Source organism: Lepisosteus platostomus, chromosome 2 (assembly GCF_059453375.1).
Source record: "Lepisosteus platostomus isolate fLepPlt1 chromosome 2, fLepPlt1.hap1, whole genome shotgun sequence".
NCBI classification, from domain to species: domain Eukaryota; kingdom Metazoa; phylum Chordata; class Actinopteri; order Semionotiformes; family Lepisosteidae; genus Lepisosteus; species Lepisosteus platostomus.
The window spans coordinates 29,127,542-29,150,348 of record NC_142612.1 but is presented as its reverse complement, the minus strand read 5'-3'; the positions used below and the strand labels follow the sequence as shown (position 1 = coordinate 29,150,348).

The following is a 22,807-nucleotide window of genomic DNA, read 5'->3' as shown; positions in this document are numbered from 1 at the left end:
CCAGTTTCCACACCCTGGATGAGACATTTCCACAGAATTAATGAATGGATTGTGGGGAGGGGAACTGGAGCACCTGGAAGGAAAAAACTCCACATAAACACAGGGAAAACGTATGTACTGTACAAAGTCCATTGGGATTTCACCCAGAGCCCCAGTATTGTCAGACAGCAATGCTAACCACTGCACCCTCATACTGCCCAAATTAGATGTCCTGATGCTTTAATTAATATTTTACACATATTACACCATTACATAATACATCATTTCCATACAGTTCAATCTTCATCAAAAAGTTTCCTTTGAACTGATTTCATATTACTAATAGAAAGATCATCCAGACTGCATTTCCATGGAGTTTCAGCCTCACGGTATATATGTTTTGTGTGGTGTTCAGGAGTCAAAGATTCTGCAGGAATGTTGTGTTGGCTTGGAAGTAGATGTTGATAACGACTGTTTTCCTTTGCTCCATGACCTGTGAATAAATAAAAGCATGTTTTACATAACAGCACCCCTCAAATGCAATGTAAACAACTCAAAAGTAGTATTTTTCCAAATATAGCTTTGGATTTTAACATAGAAAGTATGACGTTTCTACCATTCTAAGAACACAAACCAATTTCTTTACCTTCTAGCAAGTGAAAGACTATGAGAAAAGCATTTGTTATAAATGATAAGGTTTTAACTGTGTTCCATCAACAAAAAGAGGGATCTTTTAGGATTAACTTTCATTTAGGAATAAGTAACATAAAATAACTTATTTTTTTAGTATTTTTCTAGTTACTTTTCTTGGTGATTTTTAACTTCACATAATTATTTGTTTTCACCAACTACTTTTTTTTTTTAGTTTATCCAAGCCACAGCAAAAATAAATTCAAAAATACATAGGTCAAGCTTATGGGCATTGTCAAAACACGGCACATTTCTTCCCTGTGGTAAATGTACTGCAACATTGTTAACGTTTCTTTTTGCCAAAAACAATAACCTGAAAAATCCATGACAGAAAATATCTTGTTACTACAGTAGTTTGTCGTAGCGACGCGGCGATTGGAAGCACGGGTGACACATCAAGGGGCGGAGTCACTGTATTCACGTTCTTCAGATTCTCACAAGGAAATCAAGGAATTGGCTGCAACTGGTGACTTTAGCTCCCTATATAAGCGGTTCCGGAGGCAAAGGTTGCTTTTCCATTTTTCAAAGTGCCTTTCCACAGAGCCCCTAAGGTTATGAAGCAGTGAGCATAGCGGGATTAGGTTACGATAGCAGCCTCGGTTGTTTTCCGGGTAGGGGCGCCGGTAAGTAAGAAGACGGTTAATGAGGGCACCTGGCCAACCGGAATCGACTAAGAGGTTATTGCCACTGCTATCTGGGTTGAGACGCTTACCGGTTATGGAAAGATAAGATTGCGGTTCATGTGGGAAAACCCTGGCCACGCTACCCAATAAAAGGGGGACCTGTGCACATGTGTATCTCTTATGTAGACACGTACTGTATGTACTGGTCAGTATTGATAAAAATTGTTCCTTATTACAGACCGGTTATACAGTAGATCAGGATGAGCCCTAAACTCGTACCTGTTACGGTAAATCTTCTCAAACCTGTAGAACTATGAAATAAGCACACTGACGCTATGCTGCAATAAACACCAGGCATTCATATGACTGCAACATTTTTTTTAAAGAGTGGTTCTTTGTTGTTTATTTTCTTTAATGAGTCTCCATGTGTCATTATGGTTGCTCAAAATAAGCTGTTTTTTGACCTACTTAGCCAAATTCAGAACCGTTAATCCACTGCTGTAGCAGAAACACCTTACCTAACAGTCAGTCTTTCATTTAGGGGTGGGGGGGCATCTTAGAAAAAGGTAGGTTAACTCAAACAACTCTGGTGTGTTTTCCTGGCATCTTTTTCACCTGAAGAAAGCACCTTTTATAACTGAGCCAGTGCTGCAGCAGTAAGGAAAAAGCTACCCTAGGAATAAGCCAACCATGTAGTTGAAAATACTTTTATATTCAGGGATTGGCTGGTTGACATCCTTACTGTATATCAATTCACTAATCACCAGGTTTATAGTAACAATCAACCAAATGGGTTGAAGTGTTAAATATCACATTTGTAACTGTTATGTTGCATTTCTGATAAAATAATGGAGAACAAACTGCATTGGAAAATGGTATTGGCCTATCATTCTCATCCATTGAGATCCTTTCATGATTTTATTATATTGTAAATAATTTAGGAAGCTGAAAATATTGGAAGGTGTATAGACATTTTCATGGCTTCTTTCTAATGCATTTTTTCTAAAGCAATTTTATTGATTGATCTGAATTGGTGGGGGGAATGAATCCAAATTATATATGTGCGTTTTAAAAACTGGTTACTTCCTTTTAGGGGACCACCTACCTGGGCTGTCTTTTCCACAGTCAGAGCGATTTACACACTAAAAGAGAAATGGAGAAGAAAGCCATTAATGAAAGGGAGATTAATTACAGGTTGGGGAATTTCATGTATGTCTATCAGTTTACATTGTCTTGCTGAGTAAAATTAATTATCCGTTAATTTCAATGACCAGCTAGTCCAATACAGGGGTCACAGTGAGGGTATACACCCAGGACAGGATGCCTGTCCATAGCTGGGTATACATGATGGCATGATTTCAGGATGCCAATCTAACTTGGAGCACTTGGAGAAAGCCTGTGCATGCCACTGTCACAGAAAAATTAACCACTGAAAGAATAAATGTTTAAAACATGATATAATTAGAAAAGTACTTATTAAAAGCTGTGTTAAAAGAGTATCTGAATATGTGAGAATTGGAGTCTATAGATTAAAAAGTTGTTTGAAAAGCTCAGATAAAAGGTCAAAAACACTTTAATATGGTATTGCATGCATGGCTGTAGTTAGAGAATTCCAGGGGAATCAGTTGGTCACATTACTGAAATTAAGTAAGCTTTTGCGAGACCCTTATATTGTACATGATGCATTTGCTATTCTTAGAATCCTTAAGAAAATCATAGGATTAAAAACAATATATTTTTCATGGTGCATAACTGAAGAAAGTCTGGAACTGAAGCTAGTTTACCATCACATTTCCTTTCCTAATATCTTTAAATATCTTTTTCATTCAAGCTTTTTAGGTCATGATTCAGATGATTCTATAATCAACCTAACAAGTCAATGTTGATAACCTTTTTTTTTTTTGTCTGCAGTATCAATAGGTATCTTATGACTGTATGCTTTGAAAATCTCTACAAATGAGACATGCTGTAGATTGCCATTGGCAGTTAGTCAGAGAAAGTCCTACCTGATTCAAAATGGCTTGCAGAGTAGAGGAGTACTGCTCGGTCATGTCATCTAAACAATGCCATTCCTGGAATGCTTCGTGCTCGGTAACAAACAAATAGAAACATGTGACAAAGTCCTGTTTCTCCATCACCTTTAAGGACACTCCTGCACACTCCAGGTACTGCAGGCCTTTCTGAATCTTTCTGTGCTCAGGAAAGTAGAGCTTGGAAAACATAACATTAATTTTGATTCTTCTCTCCAATTTTGCATAGGTAGCCAGTCTGTAACAGCACTCATTGCAAGGACTGAAAGACATGTACAAGGTCAATGTGTACTTCAGAGTTTCGTCTGGTTGGTTTTGTGTCAAAAATGTCTTGATCTCTTCCAATACCATACTTTCTGCATGGCTGTGGCCAGGTTTGTTGTAAGCATATCCCCAGATATCCCAGAGTATTTTAGTGGACTGACACAGGCTGAAGCAGAGCAATGTTTTACATGTTCTGAGGGTGTTGCAGAATTCCTGGTAAAAGTGATCCTGTGGTAATCTTTTCCTCAGTCTGAGAGGATGTTTCTTACAGGCAATGTCATCTCTATGGATTTCTTCCATGACAGCAGCTGAATGTCAGTGAATGGCTGTGGAAAATAGAATTGTGGTTACAATTGCACAAATCCCACTCTGGTGAATATTGGAGTAGATTTCAGAATAAAACAATACTGTAAATACTGAATGCAATACAAGTTAAAAATGTAAATTTTATGCTTAGCCACTGTAAAATTAAGTTAAACTTTATACATGGAACCTTAACTTAGTTTTAATGTGGGTTTTTTGGAAACTTAGACTTGCAGTATGTCCACATTCATAATTCTATTTACTTATTTTACAAAGTACTCCTTGCATTACATGGTTTTTAAAACCCTAACTTGATACTGTTTTATATTGAGCTAATTTATAGAAAATTAAGTGTTCAGGTATTGGAAAGAGTCAATTTTATGCAGTCCTTTAGTAGAACCTTAGAAGAAAAAACGTTTCTTCACTGTCGCCAAATTCACCATTATATTTGGCATATTACAACTTATTGAAACAAAAACATGCAAACAACAGCAGCAGCCCTTTTGCTTGTTAGTAACTAATCCAAGTATCTTATCCAGTCATTTCTTTAAAGAATCTCGAGCATGGCTGTATAGTTCTAGTAAAGAAGAATAAAAATAAATTTGAGTGAAGAGCCTCATGTTCAGTTTTAAATGCACATACACTTGTGCCCTCTGGTTTGTTGTTCACTGTAGTACATTATGTGGTGGTAAACAGTTACATTTAATACTATATTACATGCATCATATTAAGTGTTGTATTTTATCAGGCTGAGTGATTGAAAACTAGCCAATTTGAATAAGTTCACAAATCAGTGCCGAGCTGGTAAAATCTCACAAGGGTGATCGGGTATGGAGGGGATATGTTATCCTCGGTTTGCAACACAACAGTGCCCCTTGGTGCCTACCATGCCTGTGACTTTACCATGCAATCAGAGTTGTCTTCCTCTGTTGCAGGAGGCTCATGGTGTATAGGGTAATGTATATGTCTGAAGATGGATGCAACACAGTCTTTCCTGCGCCAATATGAAGGTGTCTGCAGTGAGCGAAGAGAATTGCACATTGTTGATGGTGAATGTGAGGGATCAGGAGGGTGAAAAATCTGGAAAAGCTGCATTTAGAAAAACAAAGGAATACTACAAACCATTAAAACAGACATCACACAACTGAATTTTTTTCACTTGGTATGGAAGCTTAAAAGGCCATTACATGTCACTTTGACTCTGTTGGTGTAAAAAAAAAAAACCCTGTCAAATGTATAAAATATTTTTACTGCATGTTGTGCGTATGTATACTTAAAAAAACAATACAAATTAAAAGTTCATTGCGGCTCTAGATTAAGAGCATTATTTGTTTTAGCTTGCAGAAGGCCTAAACTGAATTTAACATGTATCTGTAATTGTTTTCATTTTCTTCCTATTTTCTGTCCAATATTCCACTCGGGTACTATGGAAGCCTCCCTAGCAGGAACCGGATTCCATAAAAACGAGTGTAATTAAAGTCTTCAGGCCTATAGATCCTGTACGATTTATGAATATTCAGTAGTGTAACGGAACGGCCGACATATAGGTTGTAAGATCTGGTTGCAGTGTGGTGACAGAACCGCCCTCCCCTGCCCACAACAGGGATGCTGGCCGCAGGGGCCAGGTCTTCTTTAGCTCAGCTGGCAAGATCTGGGATGCAGTGAGGCACGAACTAGGGTGGGAGCGGCCCTAGAATCCGAATCCGTTACAATAAAAGGACAGACCATGAAATGTGGGTTATTTCGAAGTTGCAAATGTGAGAGGAAAAAGTCGTAATTGAGTTTTTAAGTCGCAATTGCGGGGTACCATAGCGCGTTTTTTTTACTCGGCTTCTACGGGCTTCTATAAGTTATTTTTTGGAAGGTTTGTTGAAGATGTAATTTGTGGAAAGACCTCACAGCTTCTGTGATAAACTCTTTATTACTGGAAATTGCCATGAAGCAATAGATGTCCTGACAACACTTATCTGATAAGACTGTACTAAGAAGACTATGACACTAGAGGGCAAAAAATGTTAAAACGTTTAAAGGCCAGCTGTATAATATCCATGTAAATTCAAGTTTGCCAGTTTCATAATTAAAAAGCAGCATTCCAGACGCGGTCATCTCACAGCATTGACCAATATCACAGCTAATCCCAAACAGTCGCCGCAGTTAAACCTTTTAACTGCGAGTTGCTAAGGACTCGCGATCCCACGTCTGAGAAGCATTTTAGCTGAAAGCAAAAAAAGTTGGCGACTGCTAGAAAAAAAATTCCGACAAAATATTTAAAACCTTAAAATGTCTGTAGCTAAGCACGACTGGATCGTATGCAAATCGACCTACGCAAAAAATGCGATATGCTGTATGTAGCACTTAACATTCGACAAATACCCCAGAAAACAACTAAATACTGTAAATCGAATCTATTTAGCCCTTCATATCGGCTGGCAGTAATTTACACACCCTTTCGCATAGTTCCAGCGGTGAACTTCAGATGAAACGGAAGCTTTCATTTTATTTTTCCAAAGAGTAACGTAGAACTAGGCGTGACTTAAGATGTGCAACATGGGTATTATATTAGTGCATTAGGAGTAAATTAAAAAAACAGAACGGCCATATTGGTACGGTCAACTCATCTTTTTTCCACTTTTTTGTCTTTAAGCCGCCGGGTGCCTTTCCGAGATTATCAGAGGATATGTTTCCTTCTGTCCTTTAGATGCTTGTGATACGTGTCTAAACCTACTATTTGCTTCGGACCTGTTTGTGTGAGGAAACCCACACAAACAGGTCTGAACATTGAGATATTCATTATTTTGTAAGTGTAACAGACTAAAGGTATTTTTTAACTCGGGCACTAACAGTCAGAGTTGAATACACAGTAATAATCAACTCAAAATTACATTTGTATTACGTGTTGGATATGTAATACAATATTGTACAGTTGCAAGAAAAGGTTTGTGAACCTTTTGGAATTACTGTGCCTGGATTTTTGCATTAATTACTCATAAAAAATGTGGTCTGGTCTTCAACTAAGTCACAATAATAGACAAACACAATCTGCTTAAACTAATAACATACAATTGTCCTTCTGGTCATTACTGAACACATTGTTAAAATATTCACAGTCTAGGTTGAAAAATATATAGGATTAACCCCAAAATACTACTCCAATTGAAAAAGACAGATGTGCAAAGGAATTCCTTGTTGCATGACTTACTGTATACAGTATGTATAGGCAGGCACAAGTGTATGAAATTAGGATCTAATCTACCTCCCAAATTGCTATTACTGAATACATTATTTCCATGTGATAAAGTACAATCCTAACCTTACATTTTTTTTAATTTAATCAGCAATTATAATATAATATGCCTACTAAAATATATTTAAGAAGCTTTCATTAGGGAGTGATTTGTCAAAGTGGGTGAGTAACTGGTAATAGGACATCATCCCTTCACATCACTGTCAATAACTACTTATCCAATTCAGGGTCATGGTGGCAGAGCGCCTATGCTGGGATACACCCTGGGCGGATGCCAGTCCATCACAGGGCAAGCAGACACGCACACACTCACAACAGAAGCCTACCAGTGTGTGAAAATATTTAGGATACTGGGGCCACTAGAGGAAACCCACACAAACCCAGGAAAACTCTGTGCAGATAGCACCCCAATAATTGAACCTAGGGTCCCAGCATGAGGCAGCAATGCTAACCACTGTGTCCCTGTGTCGCCTTTACAGGTAATACACTGTATGTGAAGAACCAACTGGGAATTGGTTGCAATGGGTGAGTTGTCTTAGAAAATTCACAATAGTTAGATTTGGAGTGCCTATGTTTTTTATGTGAATGAGGAGGAATGTTTTCTTAACTCTGAGGCAAACCCCCTAAAAGCAAGAGTGATGCAACTGTACAGTTCCCACATTCTGCAGAGAAATCTGAAAAGGGGGTGGGAGTGAAACCATGTGGCCAGGGATTTCAAATATGTTTTGCTTTGAGACGTGCAAAATAAAAACATTGTTCGATCTGAACGGAGAAGAGGAGCCAGTGATCTGGAACAAGTTGTGTTTCCATAATTGCTGCAAATGAAGATATGAAGAGGAACAGACAAGGTGATTCTGCATTTCAATGGAATTGAAGCTGACAGAGCTTTGACGCCCCTCTTAGAAAATGATGAAGCATCTTATGATCTGAAAGAGGAACAAGGTTTGGGGAAAGAGGAGAGAGGAAAATGAACAGGAGAGATTGACAGCGATTAAGCAGAGAAACTGGAGAGATGTGAGTGCACAAGTTACAAATATTGCAGGTGATGGGGAGAAGTCCAGTGAAATGATGACAATAGAAGTTGGTATGTAGCACTCCACAGTGTGGGCTGAAGGTGAGCTTTCCAATCTGAAAATTTGCAAAAAGTAGGAGGACAAGATCAAAGATGAAGGTTTCCAGTTCAGCAGATACACTGCGGAGCTGGTAGACAAGATAACAGGTCACTGTAAGCAGAAAATACAAGGTAGAGATTGTGAGAAGTGTGAAGAGTCCACAGATGGTGACAGTCTAGAGTAAAAGACATTCTAAGGGTCTTGGATGTGTAGGGTTTCTTGTATTGAGGAGGCCCAAGGGTAGAATAACATTCATAACATTCCCGACTTATCTATTGACAAAAGCAAAACGGATATCGACTCTATACTGAGTAATAGCATGAGGCCAGAAAAGGGGTGTGTAGGTGGAGGAAAGCAAGGTGCCAAAGATGGAAGGAAGATATCTGAAGCACAGGGCAGGTGAGTTAGGGGCAGAGAGGAAACTTGTGGGCAGACAATCTTTCAGGTAGGATATCAGAAAAAAAAGGGAAAATAGCAGACTACAAATGTATTGTTAGGGATGAAGACACGGTGACATTGAGGACAGGGCAGACTGAATGGGGGGGTGAGACAGTTGGGGGCTATTTTCAGGTTGGGTGTCCAGCAGGAAAGGGTAATATGGATTGCTGGTACTCAAGGTGTATTGGGTATGACACATGGAATTGATAGAGTTGATGGGGGGGTAGTCTAAGGCCAATACTGTGTCAGGCAAGACACCAAAAGGGAAAGAGCAGACTGCAAGGTAACCCACTACTGCTGCTACCCAGGACACCTGAAGATCAGAGACGTTACATGAGATCTTACATGTCACTTGGCATTTTAAAATCCTGTCTTAAAACTTAACATGTAGATTCACACTTTTAATTTAAATTTACATGTATTCATGCATTTCTAATGTTTTTTTTATTGTAGAAAACCTTGACATGATGTGTCATGAAATGTGCTTTCATTTTATAACCCCTTTAATCAATACAGGGTCACAGGGGAGCCAGAGTCTGTCCTGGCAAGCGATGGGCACAACGCAGGATACGCCCTTGACAGGACACCAGTCCATTGCAGGACACACACTGTGTCAAACACAGACTTGCTCACACCGGGGGCAGTTTTTCCAGAAGCATAATTAACCTTCCAGCATGCCTTTAATAAGAACAGATACTACACTTGATCTTAGCCAAAAGGCCAGTATATTTTTGAACTGAGGAAGGAAACTGGAGTACCAAGAGTAAACCTTGCGATCACAGGGAGAACATACAAACCTCACACAGATACAGGTAACACTCCAGTAATTGAACCCAGGGTCTCAGAGCTTTGAAGCTGCAAAGTCAGCCACTTCCCCCATTGTGCTACCTTATTGTATACTTAACCTTTCTTTTTGCAATTTCAACCACTTTATTAATTTTTGTGCTCTTTGTTATAAAAATAATGTATTATACTGCATAGTCTGATGTTTGTCCTTGCTTTGCATCCAAATCTGCCACAGTATTTTCCATTTTATCAAGCCAGATCATGGGTATTTGTTTCCATCGACAGTATAGAACTGTTAAAATATTTTTATTTTTAAATGTTTTTTTTTTCATTTGTCATCACTTTATTCCAAAATAAAACAAAGTTCTCTTGCAAAATTTAACTGTAGAACTGTATTTGTTCTATTTGTATTTGTTTGTGAGTCACAAAATGTTTCTTACTGGTTTTGTTAACTTGTTAATACAGTATATTACTAGTTTTAACCATACCTTGTGTTTAATTGCCTTGCATCTGTTTGTTGTGTATAGAAAGACCTTCTGTAAAGCTATATTTTCCCTTTTGGAAAGTTAATTTGCAAGTTGTACAGTATATTTAGAATTCTTTGATCAAAGTGGATTTATAGCAATATAGGTTAAATATTTGAATATTTTGCCAATCTATGTTTAAAAAAGTAACAATGAGTTACTGTATGTCTGAGAATTCATTGTCTGATTTTTTTAAAAAGGGCCACATGGTGTCACTCACACCCCACAAAACCTCAGTTTGAGAAGACACTTCTAACAACATAAGAAATGTATCTTAATGCTGTTCTAAATTGTGAGAATATTCCCATATTAACAGCTGAAGAGTTTATTTTCTGAGAATGACAGAGTCACAGAATAATTTGCTCCAGGCAAATACCTTTCTGGTGCCTGTGACCTTTTTGTGTTTTCAGGGGTGAGGATGGGGCCTGTGCTGTGCAATGACATTCTCTTACTGTTCTTTTCAGCAGAATCCCAGCTCAATTCAGTGACTGCAGAACAACACGACTATGAAACAGATCTTAGATGAAACTGGCTGTTTTTCCATGTTTGATAGCAATTCTCATTTAATTTTTTTTTAAAAAGCCCTCTTCACAGATATGTCCCATCCAATGCACTGCCTAGCCACTGTGCTGGACCTTGTTATTGTGTCATTGTCAAGGAAAATAATTTAGCCCTGATTTCTAACCTTGTGTCACCTCTCATTTCCTCTCTAGGGCTGTTGAAATGTCCTTTCTGAAGACATTTGTCTCAATGTATTCTCCTAGCATGTCAGATATGTAAGTAAACTGAGACAATCGTGGGCTGTGAAAAAGAGATGTATCACAATGAGTGGCAATAGGGTGATCAGTAAGAAACAAAAGTGGAATGGAAATGATATATTTTAAAAGTGCTCAATTCCCAAAGAGATACGGACTCCTTGACATTTGTTTTTTTAATAATAGTTGAGCAAATAGTCTGTAAATCCAACCTGTGATAATGAAAACATCCATGGCTAGAGAAAATACTGTCTCGGCTACTGCTTTTATACTAGACTTCAAGTAGGTAGAAAAAGCCCATTTGTACCTTTTTTGTCTCAGGAGCGGTCATTTAAGATGATAGAATTGACACTTCAAGCGGAATGGAAACAAAGACAAAGCCAAAGGCTCTTTCTTTTTTTCTTAGGCAGAACGGAAAAAAAAATACCCACTTGAGGTAAGACTATATTATGGAAGCAGAGCAATAAGTTAGGATGTAAAGTGACGAATTAAGTAGAAGGGGCACGTAACATGACAAGCACCCTGGCCCAGTTTCTCCATCCCTCAAGGGGTCCGGCTTAGCCTTCCGTACGTTACCCCTTGAAGTGACAGTCAAGTCAGCCAGAGCACACTTGGAAAGGAGTGACAGGACTGCTTCCAGTTCAGCCCCATGAGACAGGAGAACCGTGTGGCTTTCACATATGTAAACACAACCTCTGTGGGTCCAATTTCACAAGCTACAGTACATTAGTTACAGTACAACACATACTATCACAATTTGTGTAATTGCATTCTCAGGAGGTAAGGAGCAGTGCAAAAAGTCCTGTGAGCTCCAGTTTCTTTCTACTTTTATTACACTTTCATAATACCAGAGAGGCTAGTATTGCTTAATCAATCATTAGAAATACAAAGAGATTTATATATATATATAAGCATATATAAGTGTAAACACTGTATAATTTAAGTTTATATAATGCAACCATCCATACATTCATCCATTTTTTAATTGCTTCATCTAATTCAGGGCCATGGGAGAGTCGGAGGCTATCCCAGCCTGCAACAGATGCAAGCCTGCACGCTCCCCAGAAAGGACAGTTCATTGGGGGGTACAAACAAACTCTAACATGCTTACACTCACACCGGGGCCAATTTTCTAGTAGCCAATTAACCTTTGGCCTGTGGGAGGAAACTGGAACACGGTGAGAACATACAAACTACGTACAGACAGCTCCCGGGGTTGAACCCAGCACGGTGGGGCACCAATACAATCCACCTTTAATATATGATATGATATATAAAAGAGGTAAGAAACTTAATTACACAGTTACAGAGTGCTTAGTGGATTAAAACCCTGTTAACTGATCTGGACCTATTGGTGATGCCCCAGCATTCTTAGAGCAAAGTCTCTAGCATTGCCAAAAAAAAAAACACTTTTTTATACTGAAATAAACTGCATGAAATAACAAAATCATCTCCATATGTGAACCTCCTTTATTATTTCTCATGGTAAATGCCTCCATGTGTGTGAACTGTTTTCTACAGTTCTTCCCCTGGTCCTGAAACAGGAAGTCCGCCCCAGGAAGCTGCTGCCTCACATATGACATTACACAGTGAGCATGATTACGCATTCCATACTCCTACAGCATCCTCAGCACAGCATAAAAGAACAGTTTCTTTAGGACCACACAAGGCACTGTTTTTACAGGAAGCTTAACAATGTTGTCTATACATTTTTCAACCTGTATTTGTATTACAAAATACCAAAAAAAAAACAGATACATCTGCAAAGCAATTATTGAACCACAGTGATAAACTAAGAACAGCAGTTTCAACTTTATCACAAAGATTCTGATAAATCATTCCAAAACATTTAAGAAATCCTTCTTCTTTCTTTTGATGTGGCAGCAAAGGTATATGCATCTGTGCTAAAAAAACAGTTATTAAATAAAATAAAGAAGAAATAAAACACTCTTTTTCCATTCCATCAAAAAATACAGGCAAATCATCACATGTTGAGGTATCCCTATTGGGACTTTTGATGACAATAAAATGTGTCTCGCAAGAAATGTGATTTCCTTATATCTAAATGAATAACGTAAACTCTGGCAAACCCTACTTGGCTTTCTACCTAACAATTTTATTCCATGTTTTATCTTTCATCCTGATGTTTTTTTCATTTCTCTACTGTGTGCTTTGTCAGCTGCAGTGACCTTTTCCCAGAACAACAGCCACTTTCCGGGAGGACTGGTTGAGTCATTTTTTTAAATGTAATATTTAAAGCTATCCAACCAAAATACATTTTATTGCTAAAGTACTAGACAAAATCAACTAATATTTTGATAGAGAAGCTACCTTTATTGGTAGGGCCTATATTTGTATTGGAAATACTGTATGTGCCTATTGGAATATTCATCCATCTATTTTTAACTGCTTTATCCAGTACAGTGTTGCAGGTGAGCTGGAGCCTATCCTGGCAAGCAATGAGCACAAGGCAGAATACACCCCAGATGGGATGTCTGTCCATCACAGGTCACACGCAGGCACAGATACACACTCACACCAGGGCCAATTGTCCCAGAAGCCAATTAACATACTGATATGGCTTTGGATTGTGGAGGTAACCAGAGCATTGGGAGGAAACCATGCAAACACAGGTATAATATACTAACTCCACATACTGCAGCACCCCAGGTCTGGAATTGAACCCAGGCCCTAGCTCTGTGAGACAGCAATGCCAACCAATGCACCACCGTGCGGCCTCATATCTTAATTACCTTGTCACATAAATGTCACTATCTCTTTCTGTCCTTTTAATTTTCAATGTATGCCTCTTACTTTCTCAGGCCCTTTGTCACATACCCCCTTACATTCCACATTCTGTCTCTCAGACAACACCAGGAGGAGGAGGAAGGAACACAGACTCTCCCCAGAAGACTAATTTCTTTCAGATATGTTTAATTGGTCTAAATTAAGACAATAATGAACTGTTTTAGCTAATTAAGAACTGCGTTTGAATGCAAGCCTGTAGACATTCTGGTCTGGACCCTCGTGGATATGACTGTAAAACTGACACATTATTTTGGGTAATGAAAGTACTTAAACTCCAGGGATGTGCCCTAAGATGTCATCTGTGGGGTGCCTAAGGGCAGGCCACCTCAGAGTGATCCCCAAATGTTAACTGGTAAGAGTGTTCCATGGAGTGGAGCCACAGTTTATGAGTCCATCAGTCCCAGGAAATGAATATAAAGAGCAACATTCATTCCTTAGAAACTAGAGCCAGCAGCCATATCACCTTGCAACTCACAACTGTCAACCCACTGAAGCTAAGCTAAGCAGGTGAAAAGTGCTATATAAGTGTAAGCAATTATTATTATTATTATTATTATTATTATTATTATTATTATTATTATTATTGTTGTTGTTGTTGTTGTTGTTGTTGTTGTTGTTGTTGTTGTTGTTGTTGTTACAATATGTAACACGGGGAGATACTTTATAGAACAACCTTAATTCACATTGAAACAAATAAGTGAAATGTGGACTTTATTGTGTCCCTTTATTATATAAAATGCTATAGGGCATTTATGTTTTCTTACACACTTAAAATTATTCATGCCAGTTTTACAACTCTGGACTTACATCAGTGTCTCATGAATGACCTTGTTCCATTTCCTAAATGTAAATGAATAACGTTTCAGGAGCAAAAAATAGAAAGAGAGAGAACAAAATTCTACAGCTATATCATTCTAAGAGAAAAAAAGACACCGTGCCATTCCAATATCAAAGTAAAATGGAACAGGAACAAAGAACTAAGGACCTAAGTGTCAGTAAGTGTTTATTGACTAAACTTCCTAGATCATAACCATTTCTTTAAACTTAAGGAAACAAATTACTAGCTTAACCAGGTTCGTTTCTCTAAACAATGTCTTAATTATTTCTAAATTATTAGAGTATTAATTTGTGTCTAAGAACCAATAAAGTAATATCTTTTATGCTGGGGAACGAATTTCTCTCAGCTAAATATATTATGATCAGAAACAGTGCATGGTTTGGCTTATTCATGCTTGGAATCTGGTAGCTTTAACACTGATTCATAAAGAATAAAAAAACGACGGATAAGAAAATGCAGTCGGAATGTTTATGGTGAAATGACTGCATAAGAAGTTTTGGCTTAACTCCTTTGGCTGGGTCAGCCACCTGGTTTAAGGACAAGGAAGTCAGGAAATGACATCATAATGAAATGTTTTTGGAAATGATGTCATTGAGGATTACAACTTTGAGCAGCAGAGGTGAAGGAGAACCTGGTTGTTGTTCTCCCTCTCCAAAGTTAGTTAAAAACTCCAAAAGATTACTATGTTCACTTCATGACCTGGAACAACCTCTGTGGCTTCAGATCAAACTGGGAATAGTTGCTGTTCAGTGAATATTTGTGTATCAGTTTAAAATTTCCTATAATTATATACAATATTCTGAGCTTCTATACCAAAGGAAATAGCTTACCATGTCTTGGTTTGTTTTATTCATGCGTTCCATTTTTCCTGCCTCCTGCCTTATCTCCAGGAGATCCCTGCCTCTCTCCACACCGAGGATTTGCTTCCAGCACTAACTGGGACCAGTGCCTGCAGACGCCCACTCATGAGCTGCAGCCACAGATACGATGCTGGGAGAGATGGATCTGTGCTTTTCATTCCTGTGCTTTCCACCCACCTTGGTGTCAGATTCAAAAGAAGAAAAAAAAAAGGAAAGAGGAAAGGAAGAAAAAAAAATACATCTCCCACGCCCTCCGTGATGTGGGACTGAGATCTGGAAATGCTGCTTTTACAATTGAGCAGCAGCGCAATCCCGGTAGAGGCATTTGTTTAGAATCCAAGGCAATGAAGAAATCAGCCAGTCAGTGCAGCAGAAGAAGACTGAATAAGACTGGAACAAGAGAGAGGACTGCTGCCTACGTACAGTACATCTTCTATTACACTGATCATATTGAGGACACCACCACTGCTCTTGGTAGTCTATGTTTTCATCATATCCAGGTTTGATTGTTATAAGTCTGCCCTAGTTTGTTTTAATCCATTGCAAAAAATAATAAAAAAATAATAGCCCTTCAGCAGTCCATTGCATAACAGAAATGTAATGATTTTTTTTTCACATAATGATGGAGTCCTGCTATAGATATCAAACTCTTTCACTCGCAGGACAACAGATATTCAATATCATCTTTAAGGTTCTTCGCCAGGGGGAGGGGGGATGTTTTATGTTTTCTACAAACTCAGAAAAAAAACAACAGTTTTATTGGCATTTAGTAGTGTCTGATGACTTTAAACATTCACAGCATGCAAATTTTTAGAACCATGCAATGCATCTCTTTATAGGTGACTTACGTACCATTTGCTTTGAAATATGTGTATATGTGTATTTCACACATGGAAAGCAATGAGGGCCTAAGAGTTTTACTAAAAAACTAAAGCCTATTCAATTTCTAACAAACTAACACATCACTTAGGTTACCACTGGACTGGTTTTTGACTGGCCGGCCCCTTTTGCATGCACAAGTGACAATTGCCACCATTAAAATGTTAAAAATTAAAGAAGCAAAGACATTTTGTTTTTTCCTGAAGGAAAGTGGAAAAAAACAGGAGCAACCCCCCAGACATGCAGTATAGCCACTAAAAAGTTATTCTAAAACTTGGGAACATCTTTCTTCCCCCTCTTCCTCCACTCTTCCTATACAGAGTCTTTCACTTCCTGTACGGAGACAAGTTTCTCACACTTGTCTGACAAGGAAGCCAACAGGAGAGAAAATGAGGATATAAGTCCAGACAGCATGAAAATATCTGTTTCATGAATAGATCACATCACATCCTTCACCTTGGAGGAAGGACCCTTAGTGATGATTTATTGTCAATTAATTTTAATACTAATGATGAGAATTTAGTTAGTTATCCAACTCACTCACAGACACATCTGCACTTAAGTGGCAGTGAAAGTCTGTATTCTTAGCTGCCTGTTCACCCACTCTCCATGCCCTCCTCTGCCATTTTGACATGGAAGGTGCAGGTGATTTGGGTACTGTTTCAGAACTCATAGGCAAAACCTAGGGCTGGGCAAGACTGGGGGATGTTACCTTCATTAAAAATCCAAAAAGAAAGGTGACCAGTTGTACACAAGCCCTAAATATGTGACACATTGCGATAATAATTACAATAATAATGAATGAATTACAAGGCCCTTCCAATGTGGCTTACACTGTACCCCCAAAACTATGTTCTGGCTCTGATGTACTGTAGATGTAGATGTTGGGAAGATAAGATTCTCGCAATTCTATTAAAATGTCCAGAAAGAAAAAACAGAAAAAGAAATAAGAGAAAGTTGAAGGTTACAGGCCCTTTTCAGACTAACCCTTAACCTTTGACATTTTAAAACATTTTTATTTAACCAGATAAGTCAATTGAAAACAAACTCTTATTTTAATAATGAGCAGGGGAGCACCCATTTGTACACCCATACAGGAATTTACATGTAGCAATGTGACACATCCTTTGACAAGGATCTCCATCTAGCCTGAACCTACTGTCCTCTTATAGTGTGTGCAGTACAGTATGTATTATCAATTGACTCTGAGTGAGCATGGCACTCACTTCATAACGATAAATCATGTGGTTGGCTATTGCCACCATTTATTAAACAAGGCACAATATCACATGCGAAGGCACACTAGCTTTCCAACAAGAAAGGAAAAAGCTTACAATAAAGCTGAGACTAAGGAAGAAGTTAAAGGATCCATCTCATGGCTATGGAAAAAAGGCTATTCTTCTTGAAATTCAATTTCTGCAGCACAAGATTCAGCACAACGCAGACTCAGTTTCTGCAGTACCAGATTCTCTCTTAAAGCAAGATGTGATCAGATGGTGAACATCACTGAATATGTCTCCTGCCAGGCAGGACAGATCCTGGCAGAAGGCCATGATGGACAAAATACTTCCATGCGGTGACACTAGATTGTGCACATGTAGTGAGAGACACTCCTGCCTTGCTGTCCTAGAATCCTGCTGATGTAAAGGTTGTTTTCTGTCCCGGACATTTCTAACAGAATCTGGTTATTCCCCTGGCTCCCGGTATTCTGCTTACTACCAGTAGAAATTCGTCTTCACTTGCAGTGATTGCTGGTACGCATGGGACGTCACAGGACGTCCAAAACTCAACCAACATTTTTAATGAGCGGATGGCTCAGATCCTGAACTGCTTCTTTAAACCTCAGTGCCTCTGCCAATATGTCAATGACATCAATGATGCCAAAGTCACAGCGCAAGAACACTTTTTTTAGCACTCATCCTAGAGGTTGATATCAAGGTCAACCCAAGTAAAGTGCAGGGTTGGAAAACTCTGTTGCATCTTCTCATGTGGCTGCGCTTTTACTGTCTGTGATCTATTATCAGAGGCAGTAGTGTCTTAATTATCACCCATCCATCCATCAGTTTTCTAGCTGCTTCTTCCAATTCAGGGTTGGGGGGAAGTTGCAGACTTTCCTGGCAAGCAATGAGCACAAGGCAGGGTACAGGTACACCCTGGATGGGGCGTCCATCCACACAGAAACACAGACATGAATACACTCACACCTAGAGCCAGTTTTCCCTCAAACCAATTAACTTACCAGTATGTCTTTGAACTGTGGGAGGAAACTGGAGCACCCGAAGGAAACCCATGTGAACACAGGTGGAGCATACAAACTCCACACACTTAATATCCCAGGTCTGGAATTGAACCCAGGGCCTCGGCACTGCGAGGCAGTAATCTTAACCATGGCACCAACATGCCACTTGTGTCTAAATAACCTTGTCACATAAATGCTTTTTTCCCTCACATTATCTCTTTCTGTCATTTTAGTTTTCAGTTTATGTCTCTTGCTTTCTCAGCCCCCTTGGCACATACCCTCTTACACTCCACACTCTGACTCTCAGACAACGTCATGAGGAGAAAGACAGACAGGTCTTTAAGAAAGAAAGGGAACACAGACTCTAAAACCTTCATCAGATCACTTGAATTCATCCTCTACGTTCTCTCTTCTCTCCCTTTCATTCACTCACCGTGATGGCTGAGAGACCTGTAGGACTGTTCATTTCCAGGACAAAATCTGGCTGTTTTCTCAAGCTATTGTATGTTTATTTCCAAAAAAAAGGGGAAACAAGCATTTTAAAATTGTACTTTTTGCCATTTTAAAAATATTTTTCTGAAGATTTTAATTGCTCTTGAAACAGACACAGCTATTCAATGTCTCCTCCAAGGCAAGGATGTGCTGTGTTGGTGTGTGGAAAAACTTTGTGTGGAGTCAGGTCAGGGCTGGGCAATGGTGCAGTGCAGGCATTTGTGTTTGTGAGCCCTCTGACAGTGAGGACAGAGCAGCCTTCTGCAGAGCAGTTTAGGACTGAGATGAACTTGTCAGGTCCCGTTAGAGTTCAGTTCACTGGACTGATTAACCAATTACTTGACTGCCTGCTTTGAGCTCAGGAAAGGTGCACTGTTCCTAATCTTTAACTGGAGTATAAAGAAGACGATCAACACCATACACTTCGACAAGTAGCATTTGCACAAGATAGGTCAAGTTCCAAAGAACCAGTACCTATTTCTACCTTTGTCTCACAGACTCTCTGCTGACACAGAGGATAACTTACACATTACCACTCACTCATTGACACAGACACTGAAGGCACTGCATCTCTGACACATTTACATTCTGACAGACTCTGCATTTGACATCCATACATTGACACAATGACAATGAAAAGCTGATACTGACCACCTAACACATTGATACTCACAAATAGCACCCTGAGACTGACAAACTGGCACAGGTACACTGGCATGCTGACAGTGACTTTGACAAACTGGCACAAGGTCAGCAGCATCCTTATACCTCCACTCCTAATACATTTACAGTGATAGACTGACACCATGACACACAGAATCAAATACGCACACACACAAAGAGACGCTGGCTATGATCAATTCACACTTACATGCTGACTGCATGTTAAAGCAAGATCCACTGCACAACAACCGCATAACAGCACACACCCCACACTGACAGCACTGGCACAGTAATGTGACAGATTCACAGTGGCACGCTGGCAGGCATTGGAAATTCCAACACTCACACAGGCTGGCAGTGGAAAAGTTACACTTTGTTACACATTAATATTGATACATAGTACTGATATATGCACTGCCACACTAGCAGACCGACACTCATGCACTCAAATTCTGACACATTCACCGTGACTCACAAACATAAGCGCTAACATGGCCACTGACACAGGCATGCTGAAACACTGACAGACAGGAGAAACTGACATGGACACAGTCACACAAACAAAGTGATTCTGACACCAATATGCTCTCACTTACAGATACTAACCCTCATTGGCTGTCACACTGAAATTCATTGCATGCCTGTTTTTTTAAGGTATCCTTTACAATCAGAACTTGTAGATTCTGAAGGGAACACATCACAAAGAGAAGAATGCATGCAAATATACAGTACACTGCATTTGAGTCAATGGAGGACATCAAACATCCATCTGCTTGTGTCACGCTAATCAGATTCAGGTTTGTTATATAGAATTTAACGTGCTTCAGACAAAGAACCAAGTAGAGCATTCTGATTAATTTAACACATCTCAAATCAATGCATTCGAATTCCATCAGGCAATGTTCTCTGTTTCATTATTTACCATTTAGTGTTCTTCTTCAGGATGATTCATTTACAAAAAACAGAAATAAGAAAGGTTACCTCAATCACTACACAGCTTATAAAGATAATTTCCCATCATTCACAGAATTAGCTGAACTAATGAAAAACCTTTTTCACATTTATTAACAGTCTCACTAATTACCCTGTTAGATTTGTGGTCTTTTAGGATTTTTTACCTCTGGTTCTGTTCTAGGACAAGCACATTCTGTTGTACTGGTCTTCAGTAATTAGTGATCATGGATTTAAAAAGGATGCAGTATGATACGATATATTTAGATTTCTAGAAAATTTCAATAAGGCCCACCGACATACAGTAAAAGCTGAAGATATCCAAGGTAACATAGGCACGTGGGCCAAGAACTAGTTAACAAACAGGAAACATTATGTCAATCTTCACAGGTATAACCTTTAAATTGGGATGTTAGAAACAGTGGTGTGCCACAGGGATCAAATTTAGGCCAGTTCCTGTTCTGGATCTATGTCAATGATGTTGGTATAGTTAACAAGCTAGTTCAATTTGCAAGTGATCCAAATTTAGGAGAATGACAAACACAGAAACAGAAGCAAGGGAATGAAAGAACGGTTACAAACAAGTGGAAGATATGTGGCCTATCAAACCTGTGTGGTATTTAGAAGGGAATTGATCTAAGAAATTCAGCCATTTCTTGAAAGAGACCAAGGCATAGGCTTCAATAACGTGGCTGGATTGCCCCTTCCATTCTCCCACAACTCTTTACATATAGAAATATCTTCTGTCCTCAGTTTCAAATGTACTTCCACATTCTCTTGTGTCTTCTGGTGAATGTTAAAGAAGCACACTGGATTGTCTGTGTCAGTTCCTTTGATGTTCAGAATTCTTTTGTCTCGGTGAACTGTCATACAGTCTGCAAACAGGTTAAACAAGCTCAATCTTTTCAATCTAGAACAAAGAAGACTGAGTGTAAACTTGACCCAATTATATGTAATCCAAAGGGGTATACATACTCAGTAGTGAAACAAGGACACAGTATCACATTTTGAAACAAAAGCAAAATTTATTTAGGATGGAGAACAGAAAGCACTACTTTAGCCTAAGAGTTGTGGGTATCTGGAACTGACTTCCTAGTCAGGTGGTTGATATCTAATTACATGGCCTTGGAAAGACACAGTTAGATGAAAGTTCAGATTCATTAAGATACTAAATTAGCAAATTTACAACAAGGGCTGAATGGCATCTTCTCATTTTCTTCTGTTATTAAAGTGTTTTAGTTTAAAAATAGAGCAGCCTGTGATTTTTGTGAATCCTAGCCAATTTAGAATAGCCACTTGTATGCTTTTCATGTCTCAGCCCACAGCTAGGAACCCCAGGACTGTACAATTGAAGTCAGTATACTCTGACCTTGGCACCTTTGAGTCATTTGTCTTTTAAGATATCACAGGCAACACAACCCTGTACTGGACGTTTTGCACTGATGGAGATGTAGGTCTCTCTGTACGGCCCCTATGGGTCACAGGAGTTGCCGTGTTGTTGAGAGCTAGTGACGTGAAAACTTAAAACTGTGGTTGCGGAGATCAAATCACAGTCTTTATTGGGTGAACTACCTTGATAGCCCCTTCAAGCAATTTTTTTTAGTAATCTGGAAAATCCTAGGACGTTTTGCTGGGCTTGTATGGACACTACTTGCTACATGCCCAGACATGGCCAAAATATTAGAAACCTGAAAGACCTGTATCTCAATTTTATCCCATTCTTCTTACAAGGAATGCTGTTTACAATGAGGGTAATGGTGTGGGAAACTGGACTGCATGCTCCATGGGATTGAGATCATAGGGATTGTCCAGATCCAGAAATTCTGTCCCATGCTCTTTAACCAGAGACCAGGCACTTCTTGCCTCACTCAGATCTTGTTCCTTTTAACTGGGAGTACTAGGTTTTGTAATATGCCTAGTTTGTTTACAGTTATTTTATTTAACGTATAATATACCATTGTAAAGTTTAAAAGCAAATTTATATGAGATTTGTTGATTAAAGGACTTTTGCTGGATAATATAATGCATCATACCTTAAGGGTGAGACACTCTTAGCTCCTTGTCCCCAAAAGACAATATGAGTCTTAACGTGTCTCTTGAAAGAAACCCTGAAACCCCTGTGAGTACAATACAGACTTTTAGAAGAAAAGAATTATATAGAGTTACATAACAGTTTCCATCACTGTGAGCACTATTGCAGAGATTCATCTATAAAAGGAGGCCTTCTCTTTCCTTTATTTCAAGAAGAGGAATTTGGATTGATGGTAGGGTAGAGGTACAGTAAGCAGGGCTTCCTAGTGCTACTCTTTTCAAACAACTCTTAGACTCA

General features: G+C 38.9%; 2 long non-coding RNA genes across 8 annotated transcripts; one reads left to right on the top strand and one right to left on the bottom strand.

Annotated features, from left to right (window-relative positions):
* Positions 1 to 222: 222 nt before the first annotated feature.
* LOC148676170 (uncharacterized) lies at positions 223 to 15,638 on the bottom strand. Of its 6 annotated transcripts, none has more exons than XR_015926086.1 (5): positions 6,335 to 6,442; positions 4,776 to 4,903; positions 3,299 to 3,912; positions 2,398 to 2,434; positions 223 to 472 (listed from the first exon to the last, which is right to left on the bottom strand). It is a non-coding gene; the product is annotated as an uncharacterized LOC148676170 (long non-coding RNA). The 6 variants fall into 6 exon arrangements; XR_015926084.1 differs by lacking the exon at positions 4,776 to 4,903 and adding an exon at positions 5,012 to 5,090 and having other exon boundaries at positions 6,335 to 6,427; XR_015926083.1 differs by having other exon boundaries at positions 4,776 to 4,978; positions 6,335 to 6,412.
* LOC148676171 (uncharacterized) lies at positions 1,108 to 5,155 on the top strand. 2 transcript variants are annotated; one of them, XR_015926088.1, is made up of 3 exons: positions 1,108 to 1,292; positions 2,386 to 2,501; positions 4,825 to 5,155. It is a non-coding gene; the product is annotated as an uncharacterized LOC148676171 (long non-coding RNA). The 2 variants fall into 2 exon arrangements; XR_015926090.1 differs by lacking the exons at positions 1,108 to 1,292; positions 2,386 to 2,501 and adding an exon at positions 3,338 to 3,457.
* Positions 15,639 to 22,807: the final 7,169 nt, after the last annotated feature.